Source organism: Lissotriton helveticus, chromosome 2_1 (assembly GCF_964261635.1).
Source record: "Lissotriton helveticus chromosome 2_1, aLisHel1.1, whole genome shotgun sequence".
Taxonomy (NCBI): domain Eukaryota; kingdom Metazoa; phylum Chordata; class Amphibia; order Caudata; family Salamandridae; genus Lissotriton; species Lissotriton helveticus.
This window is the reverse complement of record NC_136059.1, coordinates 1,419,930,524-1,419,958,396: the sequence shown is the minus strand read 5'-3', so window position 1 is coordinate 1,419,958,396 and position 27,873 is coordinate 1,419,930,524. Positions and strand designations below refer to the sequence as shown.

General features: G+C 45.6%; 1 protein-coding gene across 2 annotated transcripts in view; it reads right to left on the bottom strand.

The window, feature by feature from the left end:
* LOC144818695 (coronin-2A-like) overlaps positions 1–27,873 on the bottom strand; it is a 993,991-nt gene that overhangs the window by 854,478 nt on the left and 111,640 nt on the right. Inside the window, exon 2 of one of the 2 annotated variants that reach the window (XM_078676350.1) lies at positions 19,855–19,922. The exons of the other annotated variant lie outside the window; for it this stretch is intronic. The gene's annotated coding sequence lies outside the window, so the exon portion shown is untranslated. The remainder of the gene's footprint in view (positions 1–19,854; positions 19,923–27,873) is intronic. 2 annotated transcript variants of the gene reach the window in all.

Genomic DNA, 27,873 nt, shown 5'->3' with positions numbered 1-27,873 from the left:
ATTCTAGTAGTAGGGGAGTTGATATCTATTTCCAGTCAAAATCCCACCATACATTTGCATACCCCAACCAAAGGTGATCAGTGAAGGAACCCGGCCCCATAATATTTGCTTTTTGGCAATGTCACTAATAGCAAATTGCAACATGTGATTGTCATAGATCTGACAATACTAATTGGCATCTTTTATAATAATTCTAATCTAAAGATAGTCTAGGGGGCGTGGTCAAGATGGTGGCGAGGTAGGACGCTCGTTTTCAGGCTTCTGTCCGTCGTCCGCCGGAGACAGCATAGCACGGCTCCTTGGGGGCCCGCTTAGCCTGGGATCGACCCGGTAAATCCTGAGAGCATCTGCCAATCCGCCTGAGACTGCACCTCGTCTCCTTGCAGCGACTGTGGCGGGGGGAACAGAGAGATGGCTCCGGCCACCCATGTGTGTGCGGCCTCGACAATGCGGTTCCCGCTGAGTGGGACACCGAGGCCAGCTTCTCTTCTCTCTTTTGCCGCCCTACTGGCCTATTATTCTTCGGTGCGGCTGGCGGAGAGCCTCAGGGGGTCTGAACGGTAACCAGAAGACGCTGCACCGACCTCTGCCTATTGTGGCGCCATACAGTAGGGACCCTGGGACTGCCTGGCGCTCTGGGCCGCATTAATCACCGGCCTCACGTACAAGCAGGACGGCCGGGAGTGCAGCGGAGACGGCGGCAGACTACGCAAGCCCCGAGGCCTGTGGGGCGACCCGCGCAGGAACACCGATTGAGACCCAAGTTGGATTGTGCATACAGGGGTCCCCGATACATTCGAGGGTGCCCGCCAGCCCCGCTGTAACCCCCCGACCCCGCATGCCCTAGGGTACTGACAGTGCAGACCGCGATCTGGCGCAGGAGATTGGAGGAGGCGCCGGGGGCTGCTGAGATCGGGGCCTTAGGAGAGAAGCCGACTAACACTTGGCGGAACCAGCTCACAGCCCAGTGCCCCACAGCGGAGACGTCTGCCTGGACATCAGCGGCCACCCCACGACTTGGACGAGGAGGCCTCAAAGACCCCCCCACCGAGCACGGGTTGAGTGCTGCTCGCGTCCCGGTCCCACGAATCACGGGGACGGGACAGGCAGATCCCCGGCTTGGTGTGAGGGGGTGCCCTATGCCTCTGCACACCTCGCAGTGATACAACAGGTAAGCTTGGGGCAGGCGGGGGATCGACCGGAGTAACCACGACCTCCCTGAGCCACGAGGGCGATGACGCTCCATCCAAGACCTGTCTGGCTGCTCCACGGGCCTCGGGAGGCCACTTACCTGAGCTCCCACCGAGTGCGCGTCAAGTGCTGATTGTGGCCGAACCCCTGTGCTAAAGGAGTGGGCCGCGCAGACCCCCGGCTCGGGGTGGCGTCTGAACCAATGGCCAGCTGCGTGACAGAGCAACGACGTGGGAGAGAGCGAGCACCTGGAGGTCAGCCCGGAGACAGCGCTACTTCCTTGCACCGGTTCTGCAGCGGGTGGTGCCCGCCTCTTGGCCCCTCAGCGGAGCAGCTTGGACTCGGGGACCACTTCCTGGGGTGCGACCCGATCTTGCAAACCTTTCTTCCCAGCCCGACGCCAGCACATCTGCCTGATACCCGCAAATAGCGTGGCATAACGGGGTCTGCTGCGGTCTTGTCCCCTGCATCTGTGGCACTCAGAGCGGCGAGGCCTGAGATGGGCCTCTGAGACGACCCTGACGGCCTGCCAACAATGGCTTAGGACTTTGCGCCAGTTCCGTGCTCGACACAGCGGGGGATCCCGGAGTCTCGCGCGGACACCATGTGGTGTGCCCCCCCCCAGGCCGTCAGTGCCCAAGCAGCAGCTGCTTTACGATCATGCCCGATCCCTGAGTGACAGTACGACTCTGGTCCTGAAGCCTACCTCTAACAATCAGTGACGTACTCTGGGATCCATCTACGAGCCCACCCACAGTTTGGTACGTGCTCTCTATTGATAGTGGCCGCCTACGGACGGTCCTGTGCCCACCTCGGATATAGTATTGGCTCCACCAGGCGGTTGTGATGCACTAGAGAGCATGTCCAAAGCCAGAAGTGTTAAGGTGAAGCCTCTGAAAGACATCTTTGGCCGCGCTCAGTCCAACCCGGACATGGCAACTGCAGTGCCAGAAGCCGAGTCATTGAAACAGCCTGCAGCCTCCCGGGATGAGCCCATTACAAAGGCCTTCCTAGAGTTGCTATTCCTCACACTGCAAGAGGATATCCAGTCGGTGGAAGCCGAATTTGCTACAGAACTTAAAAAGGTGCGCCGGGACGTTGACAACATCGGGGAGCGAGTAGCCACGCTTGAGGAGAAAAGTGATACTACAGTTACGGATCTGACGACGCTGCAGCAAGAAGTCATCCGATTACAGGACAAAAACTTGGATATGCAGATGCACCTGGAAGACATCGAGAACCAATCCTATAGGCACAACATTTGAATCCGGGGAGTGAGAAGCTCTGAAGATACTAAAGACTTGTTCAATTTCACCAACAGCCACTTCCAACATATCCTGGGTGATTCACACACAGCAGACGTTGTCCTAGACAGAGCACACAGGGTGGGGCCACCTTGTGGGCCTTAGGCGCCACCTGCGGATATTTTAGTGTGTGTGCAGGACTTAAAAACTAAGGAAGTCATCCTATCCAAATCCAGGACTCTACACCCAATTTCATTCCAGGGCCAATTTCCGGTACTGTATCAAGATCTGGGCTTAATCACGCTGCAGAGACGTAGGCAGTTCCGCCCTGTGACCGACCACCTGCGGCAACAAGGGATCTCGTATTCATGGAGACACCCATTCCGCCTCATCTTCCGCTTCAACAATAAGCTGCACCAGATACGCTTGCTGATGGAAGCCTGCCGTCTGCTGGTCATGACGCCTCCGAGCGAGGAAGGCGACGCCGACGGCCCGGGCGCGGGGCCTGATATCTCTCCATCGGGCTGGCAGCGACAAACCAGGAGACGTCGCCCCCGGAGGCCACCTGCCTCAGAAATCGCGCGGAACCAACAAGACGCTCTGGCCACAGCTACAGAGGCCCTCGCCGGAGAGAGCTCAAAGGGGAAAGGAGGGCCCAATGACTTTTTCTCATTTAGGATCCCCTCTGACGCGTCCTTGCTAGGCCTGGGCGGGCGGCGGGAGGTGGGGCGTCTTCCCTCGTTGACCGACTATGGTTCCCTTATGGATGTTACTCCAGTCGTCTTGGGACGGCGGACTTGGTTCAAAGATTGTTTTTGCTCTTAATGTGTTTGGGTTAGGGTGGGTTGGGTCCTTTATTTCCTTTTTTTGCGGAGGTTTTGGGGTTTCCCCTCTTTTCTCCTTGGGGTTGTTTCTTTTTTCCCTTTTTTGCCTTTTGTCGGGTGGATCCCCCTGTCCACAGTCCCCCCCCATTTGCTAGCCCACATTGCCCCCTTGGTGATTACTGCTGCATTCCCCTGCACTAATCTCACACCATGCCGGTTGGGCGTCTACGCCAGCTTTCCTCCTTTTCTCCACGCTAGATGGCTCACAGTCCTCTTAAGGCGTTGACCCTCAATGTCCGAGGTTTGAACAACCCTATCAAGCGTCGAGCAGTCCTGAATTTCCTAGAGTGCTCGATGGCTGATGTTTGCCTCCTCCAGGAGACTCACTTGCTACACAAGGACCAACACAGGATGAAATCCCGAGCCTTCCCCATACAGCTCTTCTCCTCACTCTCCACCAAGTCAGCTGGGGTGGCAATTTTGGTCTCCCGTTCCTTCCACGGCAAAGTTGTGCAGCGGGAGGCGGAGATCAAAGGCCACCTGCTCACCTACAGCTTCCTAGTTAGGGGAATGTCCCTCATAATAGGGTCGGTATATGCTCCCAATGAAGGTCAAGACAAATTCTTACATAGCGCACTTATTGACACCACAGCCAATTCGGAGAGATGCCTGCTTCTGGGGGGGACTTGAACCTCGTCTTCGACAACCTCATCGACAGTTCATGCCAACGCACTAGTCAGGTAGGGGCCCTCTCACGGGCTGGTCTAGCACATATCTAAGACCTAGGTCTCGTTGGCCTGTGGCGACACTTTCACCCACATAGCCGTTCCTACACCTACTATTCAGGGGCCCACAAGACGTATGCTAGGCTGGACTATTTCTTGTGTTCTACCCCGTTAGTGGCCTTAGCTACGGACACCGACGTTCTCACTGTGTCACTATCAGACCACTCCCCAGTTATGGCTCCTTATTCCCTCCCACACACTCAGTCACCGCAGCAACTTTGGTGCCTTTGTGACTCACTCTTGCACCAGGCCTCCGTCACTGATCAAATTAAGACCACTATCTCGAACTATCTGGCCCTCAACGCCAATGCGGACACTTCACTGGCGACACAGTGGACTACCCTTAAGGCCGTAATAAGGGGTGAATTCATAGCCATCTCCACGGCCATCAATAAAGAACGGAGCCAGAAGCGAGCGGAGCATACACGGCGAGTGGCAGAACTGGAGCAGATGCGCCAGCGCACGGGGCAGCCTGGCCTGGTGCCAGCTCTGTACGGGGAGGAAGCAACTAGCGGCACAAGACCAAAATAAAGCAGAGTATGCTGCTCTCCGTCTACGTCACTCCTATTACACTCGGGGGGACAGATGCGGCCACAAACGACGGGAAATGAGACAGAGGCAAGGGGTGCAAAATATACGTACAGCTGGAGGTGCCCTCGTCTCTGACGATGTGGCTATAGGAGAAACCTTCCCGGACTTCTACACTAGATTTTACTCGTGTGACTCTTTTGATGCGCTCCACAGCCAGGCATACCTCGACGGAGCGCCACTCTCTCCTCTGAATCCGGCTCAGGCTGCACACTTGGATAGGGCTATTGGGCTGGAGGAGGTCATTGCGGCCATCTCGCGCCTCCGACTCGGACAATCCCCCGGCCCAGATGGCTTTTCTGCAGCCTTTTTTAAGGCTTTTTGCACCCAGGTGGCTCCTTTGCTGCGTGACCTTTTTAACTCGTTTGCCCAACCCGGTGCTATCCCGGAGAAATGCTGGAGGCCTCGGTCATTGTTATCCCGAAGCCCGGGAAAGACGTCACTAGCTGCAGCGCATAAAGACCGATTTCTCTTCTCAATATCGACATTAAATTGTACACAAGCATTATCGCGACGCGAATGGCCCCTTATATGCCTCAATTAGTGGAGCCAGAACAGGGAGGTTTTATCACACATCGCCAAACCAGTGACAACACAAAACGGGTTTTACACCTCATAGAAACAGCGTCGCGCATACAAAGGGACTGCATGTTGCTAGCCATCAATGCGGAAAAGCCCTTCGACAGGGTACATTGGCCCTACTTAGAACAGGTGCTGCGAAGGTTTGGCTTAGGGGAGGTCCTATGCACCGGCATTCTCAACTGTTATCGCTCGCCCGTGCCACGGTGCGGGTCAATGGCCAGACGTCCTCCCACTTCCCCATAGGTAGAGGCACCCGACAGGGGTGCCCTCTCTCCCTCATTCTTTTTGCGCTTTATATGGAGCCGCTTCCACAGAGAGTTTAGCTCCACTCCCTCATTAAGGGGATTAAATTCGGGGGAGATGTCCATAACATTAGCCTATATGCGGACGACATTCTGCTTTCCATCACTGACCCTGCCCAGACCCTTGGGGCCCTTTTTATTGAGCTGCATACCTTCGTGCAGGCTTCGGGGTTTAAGATTAATACAAACAAATCGGTTGCCCTCAATATCTCATTATCTGAGTCCACTCTGGCCCACCTACGGGAAGAGCACCCTGTTCAATGGTCAGATACCACGGTTCCCTACTTGAGAGTGCCACTGGGCCCTAATATCCCAGCTACAATCACAGCTAACTATGAGAATCTCCGCGCCCACATTCACGGGGAACTGCGTAGATGGAACCACCACCCCTTTTCATGGCTAGGCAAAATAGCAGCAGTCAAGATGACAATACTTCCCCAGATTCTGTACCTTTTCCAAACTTTCCACTTGCGCCCCCCGACAGGCTGGATCCAACAGACCCAGTCGGAGCTAGCTCACTTCATTTGGCGGGGTCGTAGGCCACGGTTCAAGCAGGCAATTGCGGTCCTCCCCCCGGAACATGGTGGAGTCAGTGTGCCGGACCTGCAGCTTTACTTCTATGTGGTGCAACTCCGCTATCTGGTAGTGTTGCACCGCCTGAAGTCCGAAAAACACTGGCTATTCCAAGACCAGGCAGTTGCAGGCATGCCCTTGCAGGGTATCCCTTTTCTTCGGAAGAAACATAGACCTCACAATGTCGTGTATTTCTATAGGTTCTGAATCGATCCCCCTATTCCTGACCCTATTCTGGTTAAACTACCTAGCTAGTTAACTAACAGTCAGCCCATGAGGCAAGAAAACCCCCATGATGCAGATACCGTTATCTGACGCAGTCACACTACGGCACAGGAACGTGTTATCTGATTAGGTCATAACGCTTGAGATCTAATTAGACAAGCGACATTCCTCCAGCCCCTGATAAGGCATACGACGTTCTCATAACAAATCAAACCTATGACAACCTGGATAATCCGTGCGGCCATTGTTTTGATTTCACAGAGAACTTTAGTAAAGAATGTGCTAACGAGCAAGTCGTATGACATCTTTATTGACGTACCTATGTCCATCCTTACGTCAATCCCGGCACCTTTAAGGTATAAATATTGCCGACCTTGCCCTATGCAAACACACGCGTGGTGACAAGACGGAGCAGCCATACTTGCCGAAGCCGAGAGCAGAAGCAGACCCCGCTGGCAGCAGCCCCGCCTTCCTGACGCGCTGAGAGACGCGCTGCTATCTCAAGCCGAGAGACCCAGCACCGGCGCTTCTGGGCAGCCCTCGCAGGCAGCCTGGAATATCGAGAGCAGAGAAAGAGATACCATTCCTCATTCATCCTAAATTCCAGGTACAGAGCTGAATAACCCCTCACAGAGAATTCTTTAGTTATTCACTTGGCAAAAACAAACTTAACTTAAACTGTAACTTTCTATTCCCGCCCACGCATTAGACTTAGGTCAGGTACACGGGGTAGGCGTATTTAGAAACACCAGTTGAGTACGTTTAGTCAAATGTATATGTGTATGTAAATATATTTTAATCATTTTAAACATCATATGGCTCAGAAACCATATCAATGTTTTTACAGTATTATTTTATACTATTGCTTCTAATGTATGCACTTTACTTAACAATAAGTATTGCAATAATATCGATCCATTTCTCTTGTACGAGAAAAGAGACTGATCAATAAATAACATCTTTTATTGAACACGCCCGTCTCTTCCTTTTCTCTACATTCTGATGAGACTAAGAATGCACGTACTGACTGAGTAAAATAATTGCCTTGTGCTCACACGACTCTTGAGATTGACTCTTGATTAGGGGAGAGCAAAGTTGTCATGTTCTATGGTTGTCAGAAACTAAATCCCTTCTTGTCTAATCAGGGAAGTTAATCCTTCCTTGAACATTCGAGAAAGTTTCTAGCGAACTCTGAGCTTAGCTGGCAAACCCAAAAATTAAGTCTAGTATCGACAGTAGTAGACCTAGTTAACGTCTGGCCTAGGCCTTTACTGCTGTAGGTACTATTCCAATGCGCAGAGCCTATTGGGAAGATAGGAACTACACTACATGGCGCCCAACGCGTTTGGAAAGGGCGATAAAACTAACGTAAGACATTTAGAGTAACTCAGTCGTGCTTTCTCACTCAGACCCCTTTTCCCAAATACTCCAAAGACGTCTGGAGTGGGTGAAAGGTTATTATATCCTCCAAAACCTCGCAGGAGGGAACTCCTATGTATGGTTCTTGGTCTAGTCAACGTTGAAGGATAAAACAGTTCCAGAATATTGTGCATCTAATCTCTGTTTCCATAAGAAACCTGATCTGCAAACAAAAATAATACCATCCTGTCAGTAAAATGGGAGACAGTGATGGAGAAAGAGAGGCAATTAGATTAGCTACTGAAATAGCAGATGCTGATGCTACCATGCAAGCAGCAGACGCGGATATAATACTCATTCCGGTCATTAAAAGGAGATCTATAACCTTAAAACTTATAGAAAATGGACTGACACCTAGAGGTGGCACAGTCATATTCGTAATTGAGGCACACGAATATCGGCAGACAGAGGTATACTATACATGGATACATTTTCCAGCAGCAAATGCTGTAACAAAGTACTTCCACTATTACAAAGTAGAGGAACCTCCTGAAACGTACACTCCTTTCGAGGAGGTGGAAGTACCACTCAAATTCCAAGAGCATTTGCTCTTATTTGATGGCGCCCTAATACATAACAATCACATTACAAGGCTCGGTCCTTTAGGAAGACCAGGAGCAACGTGGCCGGTCTTAGCCGGATACACACCACATCCAGACATCGAAAGAATGCCTGCAGCAGAGCTGTTAATACAGCTAAAACAACTACTAAAAATTCACAGACAATTAGTTCAGTATGTAATGCGGACTTCAACAATTCAGCCAGCGATTAAACTTCCACAGCTGACCCCTCACCAGGGGAACACAAATAAAATTACACCACAGAACATCCAATCCTGCCTAGGTAAAGTTCCAGCTAAACGGGAACAGATACCATTCTGGTTGGCACAGAAAATTACCCAAATAGAGGCGGTGTTTCCTGACACCACCCCGCTGGAAAAACACAGGATTCTGACTATATGTCTCCCAATGGGAATCGCACCACACATTGAGGACTGTAATACTTGGGGTACAGTCTTTGCTTCCATCTATACAAAAACGCACGGTGTTCCATCCATTTCGGTAATACCAGATGTGCTAAAACAAATTCAAGATGAATACGGTCCAGAACCTGCTTTAACTCTTGGTATGAAATTACTGAAAGACTTCAAGCAGGTCTCGGCTATATTATTAGCCAACATAAAAGGTGAAGCAGCGAACGTGGCGATCCGCCAGAGGTTAAAAGAGACAGATATAGCAGACCAACCAGCTGAAATTGCCAGAATCATAGAAAAATCCTATGAAGAACTAGGCAGAGATAGTCTAGGTGGAATACCAGTAAAACCGCAACTGACTACAAGTCCAGAAAAAATGTTTTTTAATAATAATAATAATTCACCAAAAAAGAACTGGGATGGAAATAAACAATCCAATCCTAAAGAAAAGAAATTCCAGTCCAGAGGAAGGTCTCCTAGGCGAAGAGAGAAATCTCCAAACCCGAGACAAAGGTCACCCCAGAGTGACCCCTCTGGGAATAGATATAACCTTAGAAATAGGGATAATATTAAAAAACCTGATAGATATCAAGACATTGATACACGTCCCTCTCAATCTTTTCAGAATTCCTCGCAGAAATCGGAAAGAAGAGGACGATCAGAAGAGCACGCCAAGTCCAAAGACAAGGAACCTGCTCAACTGAAAAAGAAATCACAATTTCCAAAAAAGAAGGTAGCCAGTATCAAGGTAGTTAACAATGCCGAGAATACTGAGGACACAACTGAAAAACGGAGAGTGGGCTCAGACAATGCTAGACAGCGCAGCAGAGGTGAGCATAGCTCGCAAAGTCCTTATGAATCATCTGGAGACAGTGGACACGAATGAATACCTTCAAGTGGAAACTGCAGATACCAGAGTTAGCAAGCCCCACAAAATATACGAGATAACACTACGTATAGAGGGAGATAAGACTAGGAAAATTAGGGGACTATTTTGGGATAACCTCTCCAAAGGCTATGACATCCTTCTAGCTGAAAAAGACTGGCCACCAGAGTTTGTCAGGGAGTGCCCTCATGGCGAAGAAGTAATTATGCCTGCCTTCTCGAATCAAATACCGATTCATAAAAAATATACACTTGCTAGAAAGTGGGCAGTGGCCTTAGCACCTGCTTTATATAAAAATCATGTAGGATGGGATGAGGATTCTCCTCCTCACAAAGTCCAGTTAAAATCACAACCAACTGCACAAAGGCAGTACCCAATCAAGCAAGAAGCTAAAAAACAAGTAAATGAAATACTAGATCAGCTAGAATACCAGGGGGTGATTGAAACTTGCACCTCACAAATGAACAATCCTTTGTTTCCGGTCTCCAAACCAGACAATTCATATCGCCTAGTTTTGGATTACCGACACCTTAACACATGTTGCAAAACTTTTGCAGTGCAAAACTCACACAGTGCTGCACTAATGAATAACATAGTGCGCAAAAAATACAAAACAACCTTGGACATCTCCAATGGATTCTTTTGTCAAAACATAGCACCAGAGAGCAGATATTTAACAGCTTTCTCAGTAAATGGCACTCAAAAACAATTCTGTCGGTTAGCCCAGGGGTACAAGAACAGCCCGGGGGTATTCTCAGCGAGAGTAACAGAATTACTACAACAATATGATGATGAAGCATTATCTTATGTCGATGACATTTACTTAACAGATGATGACTTGGAAACTCACTTGAAAAGAGTGAACACCATAATACTTGGTTTCGCTGCAGAGGGTTACAAATTCAACTTTAAAAAGTCCAGAATTGCCCATCTGACGGTCCTATTCTTAGGATATGAGTTATCAAGTGAAGGTAAAAGCCTGGCAGACAATTTCCTAGAGAAATGTGCCGTAATCCAAGCTCCTAAAACACTAAAAAACCTACAGTCAATTCTAGGCTTCCTAAATTTCGGAAGAACATATATTGCAAATTACGCAGAAAGGGTCAAACCCCTTTATGATCTAATTAAACCAGACTTTAAAAGATCCAGTTGGACTCAAGCACACACAGAAATTTTGAGATCCTTACAAACAGACATGCTAATTAAAACAAAATTAGAAACCCGTGATAATACACGCAACCTTGTGATCCGAGTCATCCCAGGGAAATGCGGATTCACATACCTGACCTCTAATGAGGGAGAAAAGGTACCAATTGCATTCAAATCACATTTGTACACAAAAGCTGAACAGAGATTCAGCAACAAAGGAAAAATGGTTCAAGAAGTTCAAACCGCAATAGCTAGAGAAAAAGACATAGCTGATGGTAGACATATCACAGTCAGAACAGCTGAATCAGCCTTCGAGGCACTAACAACACCGTGTAATTTACCAACAACAACATTGAATCCGGAATGGATACAATGGGTGAATTCAATCACAACGGACAAAGTATACTACTACTTTGATCCAGAACTAGAAGAATTGAAAAATCTAAAATATGAAAAGACGTATCCTCTGCCAATCGACATTCTGCCTCTACGACATTACGCCTGTGTAATCTATACAGACGGACATGCTCAACCCTCCGTTTGGGGAGAACATGCATACAATCCCACATGTGAGATTACAAAAGAAGTGTGGCGCGGAGGTAAACTAAAACCTCTATTAACAAAGACACACTCAGTAGAAACCAATTCAGAACAACAAACTGAAATATTAGCTTTGAAAATGGCGCTAGATAATGCGGATCGCGAATTCCCGACACTTATAGTGTCAGATTCATATTACTGCGTCAAAGCATATAACAAGGATTTGCAGACATGGATTCAGAACGGTTACAAAGATGACACAGATGCACCAATAAAGCAGAGACTGCTCTGGGAACAAGTAGCTCTTTTGAAAAAAGAACTACCAAAGACTCACGTGACACACTCACTGAGTCACCAGCGTGATGGCGTTCACGTTGTAGGGAATTCATTGGCTGAAACAGCCGCAGCGGCAGCCAGTAAACCGGCTCCCGTAGATCGAAAAAAGCGTACATTAAAATACATTGACGGCGAAACATTGCTGGCGGTGAAAACGTCATCAAAAGGCGACTGCTCAGCGTTACCGATCAATTATCCACTCAATTATACATACATAATCGATGCAAACTCCGTCCCTTTTGCTCGAATCCCTGGAGTGGGGGATAGAGTGATTCCAAACATGGACAGGAGAAACTTGTTAATCGCAGACGCACACATAGGCGAGGGTCACAGACACCTTAAATTAAAAGATTCTCTGGAAGAATTACAATCACGGTACTGGTGGCCAGGCATGAGCCTGCACTACACCATGTTTGTAAAAAACTGCCCAAACTGCAACAGAGATCGCAGTGGGGAGAGAAGCAGTTTAATACCTCGTCGTATCAAGGCAGATAATATTACCAGCAAAAAGAATGGCTTGCGATTAACATATACAGGCTAGTTTCCACTTATAATGTAGATCACCAGCACTTGGCTGACGTCCGGACTATTATACAAGATTTGCGAGTCTAAATGGCATATACGCTAAGAGCATGCTACGTTCGACCATTTCTTTCACTCAAGCAAACCAGCCTGGGGGGGAAACATGGCCAAATGAGCACAGCCCAGCGGGAATCTTCTCACTTCCTTCCTGAGGGTATGGGACGGTGTAAAGAAAAAACCAAGGCAGAAAGCAATCTATAATAGAAAGGATATTAGGTTCGGGAGCTGGGTGGGTCAAACATCTAATAAGTGTCCAACGTAGTCTAAATAACTTGCCAAGAAATTCTCTGAAGGGATTCAGTCCGTACGAATTATTATTCGGAACTAGGATGTTGATCTCTGACCTTGATAGTCAGACTTCAGTGGTAATAGAAAAAACCTTTGATGTCAAAGACCGTTTGGCTATTTTGCAGGACTTAAACAAAACAAGAAAAGACCTGAGCAACATACAGTTGAAACAACAGCCAACGACCACTGAAGATTCACCACCTGTCCCAGCAAGACCTGTCTGGATTCCAAAAGTCGGGGATCTAGTCAGGGAGAAGATCGCGGTAAAGAAGGAATTTGGGCCTTCTTACAGAAAAGCAGTTCCTGTCTTGTCTGTCAACGGGACAAGATCAGTTGTACTACCGCCACTTGCTGGAAAAAAGGAGAACCGAGTTGTATCCATCGACCTGGTAAAACCACAACATGTGGCCGATAACAAACAGTAGGCCAAGTGGACTCCCAATAAGTAGCAGAACACCAAGGTTTGCTACCAGTACAGAGGTCCTATCAAAGAGGCTCATCACATTCGAAACGCCTACAGAAGAACAACAAGGACTATGCAACAATGCAATAGAACTAAGACCTCTGAAAACCCAAATAAAGACATTTAGCAGAGAGACACCAATCTATACTGAAGTACCAAGTGAAAATGCAAAAAACAAAAATCCTGAACCAATTGGAACAATTGACAGAACTGCATCTGGTTACTTCATCAACTTCGATGATTCCTCTGACGGCTTCAGTGAACAAAAGACACAGCCATCATCAAAATCCTTTAAAGACAAAGCTAAGGAACTTTTGAAACAACTGAAAGAAACATATCTGGTTTCTCCATGGATTGAATTTTGGGTGGGTTTTGGTGCATTTATCCTCATACTTTGGCTCATCATGGTATTTACTTTGGGACGCTTCATTGAGGGAAAATATGCTAAAATGGACACAGCAAGTCAGAACATCAACTTGGTCCTCAAACCACACACATCTTCACACGTCAAGAAACGAGAACTTTCTTCAGAACTTTCTTCAGCCAACTTCACAGCAATTCCAATACCTGGTGGGGTAGCCTGGGACAACACTGACTATGAAATTTATGGTCCGGTCGAGATCCTGAAATATCCACACCAAATCAAGATCTCCTTGAGTGATTTTGCAAAACCAAACTCATTTGCTGATGATTGGGACTTTGAAAGTATAAATAATATGATGTCTGACTTAGTAATGTCTGCTAAATTTACAAAACATGATTATTTGCAGGGTTCTACAAATTATGATAGTATGTATTGCTATAACCATTATGGTAACCATTTCTTGCATAAATCTGCACAACCTAGAAATGTTTTAAATTATAATCAATGGGAACATTGTGCTACACCTCCAAAAGGGAGCTCTAGAACCGTTTATGACAAATATTCATATTTTTCAGGTTTTAACATAACTAATGCTGAAACATTTTATTACAAATTGTCAAACAAGACAGGGATGAAAACCATGATAACCAACACAAAATTGATTTATTCTGATTCGTTCTTTGAAAAAATGAATACTTTTGGATTTGATTATTGGGACAAAAATGTTGATTTGAAAAGTGTTTGGGGTACAAAAGAATGGCAAGTACAGGGTTTAGAAGCTTTGTTTAGAGCCTGCATGATCCCAGAACAAATGATATTTTTAAATGACACTGTTCAACAAACCACCTGTCTTGGCTTAGCCAAAATCAAAGATTTAAATAACCTGTCTATTCCAAAGCCGACAATGTTTAGCAATAGCTCTGAAACAGATGAAGAAATAGACATAAACCATATACTTAACCAAAACAGAACACATCCTGATTGGAAACAATGGTTGATCTGGCCCACAGATACAAATAACTGTCAAGATAGATTCCTGAATAAAACACAGGGTTTCAAAATGACCAGGCCAGACCCTAGATATCCCCAAAGACATCACCCAGGGATAATAACAACCTACAGTGTGGGCAAATTATGCCTTCAATGGCTACAAACTTCCACACTGCCTGAAATTAAGCAACACCTAACTTTACTTACTGATGGTGCTGACTTGCGTGATTTCATACTGGGACCACGCAAACAGCGTCATAAGCGTTTCATAGCAGCCTCTGTATATGCAGCATACAATGAGGCCTGGAAGGTTACTCAAATTGAGACAGCGGAGAGAATACGTGAAATTGATCGTATTAATTTGGAAAAATCACTTTCTGTAGTGGACAATGGGTTAATGACTCTGTCCTCCAGAATTTTTTCATTGGACAGCATTGTGTCTTCAGCAATCGATATATTATCGCAAGACTTACTGTTATTACAACATGGACAGTCACAATTGCGTTCTATTGTACAGCTTGGCTGGACGTTACAAAATCTGCGTTCAGGCTACGTGCCTTGGCGTTTAATCAACACAACGTCACTATTCCAAATCTTTAACCTTACTGATAGACAAATCGGTATGGCGCAGAAGGGTGCTGATTATACAATCTTGAGCATTGAAAAACTAGAAAGATTACCAATGACAATGTCAGAACGACCTGTCAGTGAATGGATAATCCACGGAATCATAAATATTCCAATCTCAACCTTCAGGTTTCAATACTGCCAAAAATATATACAGGCTGGCATGTACGAGAAATTGGGAAAGGGGTACCTTAAAACAACTTGGAACCTGCCCTATTCACATGCATGTGTCAGTAACAAAGGACAGAAAGTGTTTCTTAGTGGCAACAATTGTGCTATGTCACTAAGCGGCACGCTTCTGTGTAACGGTATTAGTTTGCACGGAGCCTGTGAAGGGAATTCATACAACCTTTCATGTCACCAGCAAGGCGCACCTGCAACTGAAATAGAACCATTCTTTCAAAGACTCTATAATGGGAGTTACATTCTTATTGTAGACCGCAGATGTTGTAGTCTTATGCCCGGGACTCCTTATCTCGTCACTACGACGGCGAAGGTCAAGTGCTGTGGACGTTCTTTATTCCCCAGCTCCTTTCCAGACAGGGAGGCAAGGGCATGGCCCGGTTTGAAAATTACTTCTATTCGAATAGATACTTTAAGCAGAATGAAAACAGTGCTTCTTCAGACGCCTACAAGGCTCACGTCATCTAAAGAAACGTATGATCTACAAGTCGCAAGGACGACTGCAGAGATACATACATTATTATCAACTAATTCCCCCGTACATTTCGCGGAAATCCTGAGCGAAATCTTAAATATTTCTGATACCACTGGGGTCTCAAAGGTATTTAAGACAGTATTTTCGATGGCATTAACACCATTCAAAGCCATACTGGGTATTTTTCCAGATTTCGTCCATTCGATTTTTGGCGGACTTCCCCTGATCCTGGGACTAATTGCAGGAATCCTATTCCTAGTCCTTATTTTTCGTTATGGCAACCCATGTCACAGATCAAACTCTCGCGACAATGGAAGATACGATCCTAGCCATTGGATACCGGGACCGGATATCAAAAATCCTGGGACTCTCCCGGCTTAGAGACCTAAACATGACTTGGTTTCTATCATTTCGACCAATGTGGCAAAGGTGTGTTTTACCTGTACTAAGGTGTCTGCTATGCGGAGAAGAATGCGTGTTAGACACCTGTCTGACGCTACAATCGGATGCGCCGGTGGATGCAGATACACTGTTGGTTCCTACCAAGGTTCACGCACTGTGCTGCCCTCAAAGGCTGCCAATTCTGATGACGGCATTCCTGGAATCTTCACCACTACGATTGAAGAGTAGTGAAGTTCAAGATGAAAGCAGCATCGAACAGGTACGACCTTCTGTCAGCAATGCAAATCAGAATGTCAATGGAGACAATCATGCGCACGAATGCATGGTTACCCCTATTTCCGACTTAGAGGAACTTTCCCATGAAGCTGTTGACAGTTTTTTCGAAAGCCTGAATGATATGATGTTCTCTCCGGAACAGAAATAGAGACTTTTGAGTAAACTCGCACACGGCGTTCCCTGAATTCGGCCTTCAACTTTAAAAATAAAGTCACATGAACAATTACAATCCAGTTCACGGACAGCAACTTTTTTCAGCAAGCCCTTAAAATATTTTTCTATATATTTTTTCCCCGGGACACTGATCTTCTGCTTAAAGTAAGAAAACTATTCCTAGAGAACTAAGATTTCTATTTTTAGATACTTTATAGACTTTATATAGACTTTAGCTGCCCGCTGGTATGTTCACAAAATATATTATGTGATGAAATGGTTTCGACTTTTCTTTCTGTATAGCCATATTAAGAGCCATTTCATGTGTATTTCTCATATACCAACAAGCAATAATGCATAAAATGCGTGCTTACTTTTGCATTTAATTCATAGCTTAAGTGCATACAATATATATGACTGCAATTTTTCAGTATATTTGAAAATTTCAAAATGCATTTATGTATTTTGGGGTGGTAAGGTATACACTATACTCTATAGTATGTTGTACTATGTTATACTATGCATAGATTAGTAGATATGACCATAGTTAGCGTGGAGTGGGTGTCGTGTATTTCTATAGGTTCTGAATCGATCCCCCTATTCCTGACCCTATTCTGGTTAAACTACCTAGCTAGTTAACTAACAGTCAGCCCATGAGGCAAGAAAACCCCCATGATGCAGATACCGTTATCTGACGCAGTCACACTACGGCACAGGAACGTGTTATCTGATTAGGTCATAACGCTTGAGATCTAATTAGACAAGCGACATTCCTCCAGCCCCTGATAAGGCATACGACGTTCTCATAACAAATCAAACCTATGACAACCTGGATAATCCGTGCGGCCATTGTTTTGATTTCACAGAGAACTTTAGTAAAGAATGTGCTAACGAGCAAGTCGTATGACATCTTTATTGACGTACCTATGTCCATCCTTACGTCAATCCCGGCACCTTTAAGGTATAAATATTGCCAACCTTGCCCTATGCAAACACACGCGTGGTGACAAGACGGAGCAGCCATACTTGCCGAAGCCGAGAGCAGAAGCAGACCCCGCTGGCAGCAGCCCCGCCTTCCTGACGCGCTGAGAGACGCGCTGCTATCTCAAGCCGAGAGACCCAGCACCGGCGCTTCTGGGCAGCCCTCGCAGGCAGCCTGGAATATCGAGAGCAGAGAAAGAGATACCATTCCTCATTCATCCTAAATTCCAGGTACAGAGCTGAATAACCCCTCACAGAGAATTCTTTAGTTATTCACTTGGCAAAAACAAACTTAACTTAAACTGTAACTTTCTATTCCCGCCCACGCATTAGACTTAGGTCAGGTACACGGGGTAGGCGTATTTAGAAACACCAGTTGAGTACGTTTAGTCAAATGTATATGTGTATGTAAATATATTTTAATCATTTTAAACATCATATGGCTCAGAAACCATATCAATGTTTTTACAGTATTATTTTATACTATTGCTTCTAATGTATGCACTTTACTTAACAATAAGTATTGCAATAATATCGATCCATTTCTCTTGTACGAGAAAAGAGACTGATCAATAAATAACATCTTTTATTGAACACGCCCGTCTCTTCCTTTTCTCTACATTCTGATGAGACTAAGAATGCACGTACTGACTGAGTAAAATAATTGCCTTGTGCTCACACGACTCTTGAGATTGACTCTTGATTAGGGGAGAGCAAAGTTGTCATGTTCTATGGTTGTCAGAAACTAAATCCCTTCTTGTCTAATCAGGGAAGTTAATCCTTCCTTGAACATTCGAGAAAGTTTCTAGCGAACTCTGAGCTTAGCTGGCAAACCCAAAAATTAAGTCTAGTATCGACAGTAGTAGACCTAGTTAACGTCTGGCCTAGGCCTTTACTGCTGTAGGTACTATTCCAATGCGCAGAGCCTATTGGGAAGATAGGAACTACACTACAACAATCTATACGCATCTCACGTCACGGGTACACTCCTGGAGGCCTGGGACCGCATGGCTATCACACATGGGCTGTCATCTTTTTACTCTCCTATGACTCCACTGTTCAATAACCCTGATTTTACCCCAGGACTAGATCCCACAGCGTTTGCGAACTGGCGTCTCTCCCCTTGTCGATCTTTGGGACATCTCTTTGACTTACAGGGCATCATTCCGTACCCGCAAATTAGGGCAGACTACGGCATTCCAGGAACTGACAGAATGTATTACTTGCAACTTAGGCATTGGGCTGTCCAACCCCAAATTAAACCTGGGGCACAACGATTTTTAACCCCTTATGAAAAGTGGCTGGTTACGCGAACATCAGACAAAAAATTTATTTATGACCTGTACAAACATCACCTTGCGGCCTACACAAAGAATGGAGTGGCATCCATTATAGGGCACGACATTCAGCTTATCATGCAGGACTCACAGAGACACTGACCAAAATAGCTACTTATTGGTACCATACACCAGAACGCCTCCACCGCTTCGACCCTCACATTAGTGACCGCTGTTGGAGGGGGTGTGGTGAACTGGGCACCTTAGAGCATTTGTTGTGGAGCTGTGACAGAATCCAACCATACTGGACCACAATTCTAGACAACATAGACTCTCATCTTGACACACAACTCCCACGCTTCCCAGCTTACATTCTCTTAGGGTTACCCAACCTACTGACATACCCCCTGAAATCTAAGAGGGGCCGCCTCATTGCCATTGCTTTAGTGGCAGCTACCCAGAAAATTTTTGCCCACTGGTGCTCGCCCCAGGCTCCTCCACACACGGGCTGGTTGCAATGGCTATGGATGTTGCTTGGGATGGAGAAACTGTCTCTTACTTTGGCGGGTAGGGGGGACGAGTTCCCGGAGTTGTGGCAACCCTTTCTGACCTTGCTAACAGCGGAGTTCAGGGAACTGACCTGCCCTCGATACCTACGGCTCCTCCGCTTGGCGGACATGCAAATACTTGAGAAGCGCGCTCCCCGGGGGGGACACTGTAACCCCCACAAGGCTAGCACCATTTCTCCCTTTTCTTTGTACACCCTTATGATTTGTGGACAGGGGGAAGGGGGGAGGGGAAGGGTTTGTTGTCTGATTTCTCTATTTGATTCTTCTGAGTTGTCTATTGTTGACCCGCTCACAGCAATTACCTGGTAAGACTATCAAAGCTGATGACTGATGTCTGTATCGCATTGTTTTGATGGAGCAGAGGTCCTGTTCCCCTTTGTCATGTTTGAAATACAATGAAAGATTTAAACCATAAAGATAGTCTAAAGATGGAAGCGGTACCACTGATTATCTGGCCAGATCACAAGGCAGTCCACTTTAGTCTAGATCTATCAGCTTCAAAGCCCACAGTAAACTCAGTAGGGAAGGTTAAAAAAAGCTGTGCCTGGAACAAGATGACTTTTAATGACCTGCCAGAAAGCTTCGAAGCCTCACTGTTACTGCTTACCAAATACCACGATGAAGCAGCAGCTAGGTATACTGGGTGGATAAACGAGGCAGTTTTCAAACTGGTGCCTGTAAAAAACGTGAAAATGTTTAGAAACAGTCTAATCGTACCATGATTCTCTCCTAAACTAAATGCCATGAAACAATAACGTTGCAGGCAAGAGAAAACTTGAAGAACCAATTATTTAGAAAATGAAAAAGTTAGATATAGAAAAACAATTCAGGAGTACAAAAAACTCCTCATTGAGGAGAAGAAAAACAAAGACTATACTGAGAAAATCAATCTTGCCCCAAACTCCTCAAAAGAGCTATTAAAACAGTTCAGTCACTCATTAGCCCCAATTCTTCGAGTGGTCTCCTCCTAAGCCAGTTGTTTGTGATAAATTGGCATATTTTTTAAAGACAAAGTGGAGGCAGTTTACAGCTAATTTGATACTACCCGATCTTCATATGATTTAAGTATTGAGTCTTCTTCTCAGATCTCTAACAACGCAGAGCTCTACAACTTGCCCCCTCTGATAATAGACCAAGTGTTCGACTTAATAGGGCACACCAAGTCAGGAGCCCCTTCAGATCCAGGCCCGCCCAAAGTACTGCATGGCATAGGTCATAAGATATCTCCAGTACTCACAACTCTGTTGAACACCATTATCAAAAAGGTTCACTTTCTGGTGGAATGTAAAAAAGTTGTAACTCTCCCACCACTGAAAAAGTCTTCCTTTGACCCCAAGGCAGAGAAAAATGTTCGACCTACAGCTTGGTTACCATTTCCATCAAAGGTTTTTGAGAAACATCTTAACACAACATTGTTGGAATATCTGGAAAAGAATAATTACCCCAATGAGGTACAGTTTGGCTTCAGGTCACGCTTCAGCGCAGAGACTGACTTGATGTAGTCTCAGAAGCGATCAGATTTATTATGAAGGATTGTGGGTAAGCTACTATAGTCCTTTTGGATCTATCCTTAGCCTTCGACACGGTGAGCCACACAGTGCTTTTGGAGCAGCTGGCAAAATCGGGATCAATGGTTCAGCCTTTGATCTTCTCTCCTAATTTCTAACAGACAGAGAGCAGACAAGGGCCCTTGGGGAGTTTAATTCAAAATCATTTCCCCTGTCTTGGGGTACCCTAGGGGTCATCTCTCAGGCTTACACTTTTTAATATCTACGTGGCCCCTTTCCTCAAGCTGATTCATTCATTTGGCTTTGCTACAGTAGCGTATGTTGATGACACCTAAATTGTTGTGTCGATCTCAAGCAATGTAAAGGAGGTCACTAACCAGTTCAATAGGTGAATGAATGCCATTGTGAACTGGATGAGTGGCAACTGTTTAAAGGTGAATTCAGAAAAAAGGAGCTCCCCTTTTTTGGAAAAGATGTTGCTTTCTGGAACCAATCTTGATGGCCTCAGTCCCTTGGCTCCCCCCCCTCCCCAATCACCAATTTCTAAAGTAATGAACCTAGGGGTAGTCTTTGACCCGAGCTGTCTTTTGTGGATCAGATGAATATACTCACTGTGTATTGTTTTATCATGCTGAGAATGTTGAGGAAGGTGTTGCACTTCAATACCTTGAATTGTTCGATCACAGAGGGCGGTCTCTCACTTCCAAATATTAGAGACGATTACTATGCAACTTTTGCACACCACAGCGTTAGGTTTTTCTTCCTAGACAGCTATGAGGCAGATAATTTTTTTATGAGAAAGATCGTAATTGAACTTAAGGTTAATGACCCAGTAAGAGTGACCAAATACCCAAAGAAGGTTCGATATAAGTCTATACCATGGGTACTCACAAAATTTCTCTTGGGGGCCAAATTTACAGTGTGGTTTGTATCCGAGGGCTGCACCAGTGGGGGCGGGGTCAGAGGGGAGGGGGCGGGCTAGATCAACAAAAAAACTATAAATATAAGGTTGATCACAGGTCCCTGCAGCAGACGCCTTCATCCACTGAGCCACCAGACCCGGCATACACACATTTCTCTCCCTCCCTCGATCCCTCTCTCGCTCTCTCTCCCTCCCTCCCTCTCTCCTCCCTCTCTCGCTCCCTCGCTCCCTCTCTCGCCTCCTCTCTCCCTCCCTCTCTCGCTGCCTCGCTCCCTGTCTCGCTCCCTCTCTCCCTCTCTCTTCCTTTTTCTCACTCCCTCTCTCTCTCCCTCCAGCTCTCCCTCCCTCCCTCTCTCACTCCCTCCCTCTCTCCCTCTCTCACTCCCTCTCTCACTCCCTCTCTCTCTGCCTCCCGCTCTCCCTCCCTCCCTCTCTCACTCACTCTCACTCTCTCTCTCACTCTCTCCCTCTCCCTCCCTCTCTCTCACTCCCTCCCTTGTTCCCACTCTCCCTCCCTCTCTCCCTCGCTCCCTCTCTCCCTCCCTCCCTCATTCCTTCCCTCCCTCGCTCTTTCCCTCTCCCTCCCTCCCTCCCTCTGTCTGTCTTTCTCACTCCCTCTCTCTCCCTCTCACTCCTCTCTCTCACTCCCTCTCTCACTCCTTTCTCTCACTCCTCTCTCACTCCCTCACTCCCTCTCTCACTCTCCCTCTCTCTCTCTCTCTCCCTTGCTCCCTCTCTCCCTTTCTCACTCCTTCTCCCTTGCTCCCTCTCTTGCTCCCCCTCCCGCTCCCTCTCTCCCTCCCTCTCTCCCTCCCTCTCTCTCTCCCTCACTCTCTCTCACTCCCTCCCTCCCTCTCTCCCTCCGTCCCTCCCTCTCTCCCTCTCTCCCTCGCTCCCTTGCTCCCTCTCTCACTCCCTCTCTCACTCCCTCTCTCACTCCCTCTCTCACTCCCTTTCTCCCTCCCTCTCTCCCTCCCTCTCCCTCTCTCCCTCTCTCTCTCCCTCTCCCTCCCTCTGTTTGTCTCTCTCACACTCCCTCTCTCTCTCACTCCCTCTCTCTCACTCCCGCTGTCTCTCACTCCCTCTCTCCCTCCCTCCCTCTCACTCACTCCCTCTCTCTCTCCCTCTCTCACTCCCTCTCTCACTCCCTCCCTTGTTTCCTCTCTCCCTCCCTCTCTCCCTCCCTATCTCCCTCCCTCTCTCCCTCCCTCTCTCTCTCTCTCCCTCCCTCCCTCTCTCTACCTCCCTCTGTCATCTCACCCTTCCTGCATGTCAGCCGGGGCTGAGACAGCTTCCAGGTGCACACACACACACACACACACAGCCGCACCCAAGCTCTTCACAGGTCGTTAGAGGCCATTTGCATGCTAATGAGGCTTTGTTTTATTTCACCTCATCTTAGGCCCCTGCAGCTCCACTCTGGCTATGCGAGAATCGCCCGACCCCCACAGAGCAGCAAAGACTCTCAGAGTCGCGCTGCAGCAGACACTCTTTAAAAAAAATAATAATAATACATGGGTATGATGTTTGCAAGGTCCGCGGGTCGCCGAGGAAGGCTTGCCGGGCTGCCACCGGCCCGCGGGCCGTACTATGAGTACCCATGGTCTATACAATGGCTATTCAAACAAAAAATCCAGCTCCTGAGATATTTTGATATTCCCAGAACGAATGGTTCAACTAGCTTAATGAATCTGAGTATAGGTGAGAAGGGTATTTTGGATAAAAACATCTGAGACTTTGGGGGGAAAATGGCTTTGTGAAGATTAAGGATTTTGTCCTAGGGAATAGTTGGAAACACTGGGAAGAAGTAGAAAAAGAAATTCAGCATTCAAATACAATTTTAAAATGGTCGTTTATTAGCTTACATGCCTTTTTGAGAGAATTAGATATAGATAATCTATTCTATAAAACATATATAAGTGAAGCATTAAACAGCCAGACACAGAGGAAGATTAGCACTTGGATCAACATTTTTAATGAAGATAGATCAGGTATGGCATATGATAAAGCAAGAGACAGGTGGAGAAAGCGAGAAGATATGGAGATTAATAGATCCACTTGGGATAAAATTAATAAATTTAATAGTTCATTATTCCGAGGTGTTAACTTCAAACGGATGCAATTCTTTTCTAAATGGCTAATCTATAGAACACCTTTGTTCCTTCACAAAGTATACCCCCAAGTAGAGGATAAGTGTTTTCGGTGCGAAGAAAAGGGTAATTGGAAACATATTATATGGGAATGTACCGAAATATAGAAATTCTGGAAAGATATCGAAAAATACCTTAGAAACACTATAGATACCCAAATTTCTATTAACGAATCAATTGCCGTTATAGGTTGTTCACTTAACTCCACTCCCTATGATGAGTTACTATTTATGGTATCCCTGGTAGCAAGATCACTTATTCTACAACTGTGGAAATCCCATAGAGTACCGACTTTTAATGCTTGGAAAGCTAAAATACTAAAAGTTCAGGGAAGGGAAAGAAAATATGCACTAAGGTCAGGGGCAATCAAAAAATATGATCAATTCTGGAGTGTTTTTGAATGCTAACGGGTTTCTCTATTATATTATATTGTTCAATGCACATTGCACCTTATAAGGAATATGCACTTTGCACTTTATAAGAAATCTCTTCTCCCAGCATTAGTACTTATGTGCCACATTTTTATCTTGTTGTGTATGTATTTTATAGTTTCTCTTAAATTTTAAATGAAACTGATATGTACTGTTTTCTATGCTTATATGAACTCTCAATAAAAAATAAAAAAATAAAAATACCTTTAATCTGCAAAAATCAGTTGTCTTTACTCTAGTCCTATGTAGGCTTGATTATTGTAATGCCCTTTGTATGGGCATTGAACAGAGGTCACTAAACAAGCTCCAAATACGTCAGAATACAGCAAACCACTTACTTAGAAAATACCAAAGTTTAAGTCTGTATCAGGTGCTTTGGAAGAGTTTCACTGGCTCCCAGACAGGGAAGAATTGCCTTTCAAGTCTTATGTCTGGCTTATAAAGCTCTTCATTGAACTGGACCAGAGTATCTCAAAGAAAATTTAGATGGTAAGCCCTATAAAGATAGCTGTGATCATGCTGTCTCAAGTTCAGTAGTCATTCAAAAAAATCAAGAAAGCTTCATGGGCGGCCTTAGTTTTGCTCATTCCACCTGCAAACGCTGGAACAGGCTGCCCATGGACCTTAAAAGTCAGTCTCATTTTCTCAGCTTCTTCAAGCACTTAAAATCCCGGCTGTTCTCTCTTTCCCTACTGCCTTCTACTGTCCCCCCATTAACGGTAAAAGGGTTGGACGGAGGATGATTGTTGTGCCAAGACGTCCTAGGGCATTCACCCGCTTACAAAAATGTAAAATCAAATCTAATTTAGTTGATGATAAAAGCAAGATAAGATAGATGCTTATGGTTACCTTTTACAACTTTTTGTTGATCAGATATTAGTAAAAAAATGACTGACAGCAAAAATTGCAAAAATGTTGCCTGACAGGCAACAGATAGAACAAAGAGATGAGAACAAATATTTTTTCTCATCTCTATCTAGACCATCGGGAGCAGTCGTCAAAAAGCAGGTGAGAATGGCTGACACGTACACAGCAAGGGAGATCTCAACTGGGACTTTCATTTTATATGCACATTGCAGTTGATAACAAGATGCACATTCAGTTTATCAAAGACTGTCATTGGGTGCAACCTACTGTGATATCTGGGTGCCTTGGTCCATGGCCATCGCACAGAAGGGCCCCCGGTTGACACAATGTTAAAAATCCATCAAATACGGGAGTTTGACATAGGCACAACTGCTTCAACCTAAGTGATGCTTTCAAATATAGAAGCATGGTCATTTGACAATGAAAACAGGAGAGATGTAAAATGTAAAATGCTCAGATCACATCACACAGAAAAGAAATAGTCAACTCAGTAGCGCCTAGGGGAGTCTGCATTTGGGAATTAATGCAAAATCTCAACCTGCTGTAAACAGAGAGCAAGAGAGGGAGACAGTGTGCTACAGTCAGAGCAGCAATAGGATTACACTTTATAATGGATCAACATTTCTGAACAGTAATCACTAGTTGGAGTAATGACCATAAACCAAAACAAACAAAACATAACATTCATAAGCCACAGTGGCATCTATACTTTCAAGAGACTACGGTAAGGGTCTGATTTAGAGCTTGGTGGATGGGGACTCCATTACAAACATGACAGATATCCTGTTAGCCTTGGTACAAGTGCATTAGGATAAGGTTGTGATGGAGAACCCATCCGCCAAACCCTAAATCATATCCTCAGCTTGGTACACCATCAGACATGCAAATCTTCCAAGGAGACATCCAGATGATGATAGGGTGACATGTGGTGTAGCATGGAAGCTGTATCCCCGATGACCCACAGGAGGGGGAGGAAGGTTAAACAATACTGTAGACATCGTAGTGCTGCTTCTGGAACTTGCACAGACCAGGAACAGTGATCTCCCCCCAAATCAAGAAAGACTCAATGCTGTTTAGTACCACGTTTCTTTATTGGGGTAACAATAAAGGTGCTAGTTGGCTCCTGTAAGTGGAGCAGCAAGGGATCCCCTTGAGAAAATATTTTCCATCAAGGTCCTCCGGAATACACCCGAAACACCCATATAAACATTCAAACAGTAAAACACTTAATCCATGTCTTGATGCCTCTCACCAGATATACTGAGCATTGCATGACCAAAGCCTCGCCTCTCAAACCCTATTAGGGGGATTCTGCACTTCCTTGGCTAGCCACTGACTAGTCCTACGCGCCTCCAGAGCTGGTTCATCGCAGTACTGTGGGGACCAGCATCACAGGGAATGTCTCTGTATATCATAATAGGTCATCACCTTCAGAGTCACATGTGAGATTTCTCATTTGTGATGTGGTCCTGTATTAGCGGCTGCTGTTCCTTTTACTCTGGGAGGATGATAATGAGTAGGGTAGATGCATTTTCTTACACTGCTTTGCTGATTGCTGCTTGCTTACATCTTAATCTGTGCTTGAGTACAGATGACTCACATTTAAAAGACACTAAAGTCACATTCTAGCTTCAAAGTCACCACTGATTCAACAGCTAGGTCAAGACGTTTTAAGTTGTATCCCTGCATGAAAAAGCTCCTATCGTCAGAAATGATATATATGTCTCTCATCCTTATGTGCAGTGGGTTATGAAGGGAGGGGCTGCCAGCATCTGTCCCCCCACTAGTAAAAGGTGTTTTCAGGCCTGCTTCTGCAAAATGGACGTGGAAGGCTGCATACGGTGTCTTGCTTGCTGCTGATAACACTGAATGGCATTCTGAAAACTACAGCAGGCTGCATGAAATTGGTTTATTGTTGTAATCTATGCAAAGTGGTCTTTCGATCCTATTACGTTTTGGCCAATGATACAGGTTCAATGTATTCAATTTGCAGATTGATTCCCGTAACAATTCCTTGAGGTCACATTATCCCCTCTGTAAAGTTCTCTTTGAAATGTTGTTAGCAATGTTCGAGACCTAATGGGGTCACGTGTGCAGCATTTTAATACAAAAAAAACCTTGTTAGAGAAAGTCCAACACCATCTGTAAACTACCCTTCACGTCCTACAAACCTTGATGTTACTTGTCTAATTTGGCTAACGTTGTCAAGAATCTGCCAGAGAGGGTAAGTGCTATACATAAAAACAATAAACATGTTTTATTTTTGTATTTGTGGTTTTCTATTGCACAAACGTGGCATCACGGGATAATAGGGAAGCATATACGGAGAGCAATCTACATATATAAAGTTTAGAAACAAAACTAACAGGTTAAAAAGAACTAAACATCGGTCGGTGGGTCTGAGAGATGATTCTTTAACCAAAGGGTCTTTGAAATAAGCGGATTTTGAGTTCCCATTTAAAGAAGGTGGGGCAGGTGTCTTGGTACCGCCGGTGAAAGGGAATTCAAAGTTCCCAGCCCACGCTTGTCGCAGAAATCAGCAGGTTTTGTTTTCACAACGTGCCCCCATTCCTGCTATGCTGGTGATATACGTGCCCATTGGAAAATTAGGGTATGAAAAAACAAGTAAATAAGAAAAACTGCATCTTACGTGCAAATAAGATTCACAGCTACGTTTAAAGTAGCATTTCAAAGAAACAGGGTTACCCTAAATGGCGTGAAAAATGTTGCAGTGTTCTGATATCTCTC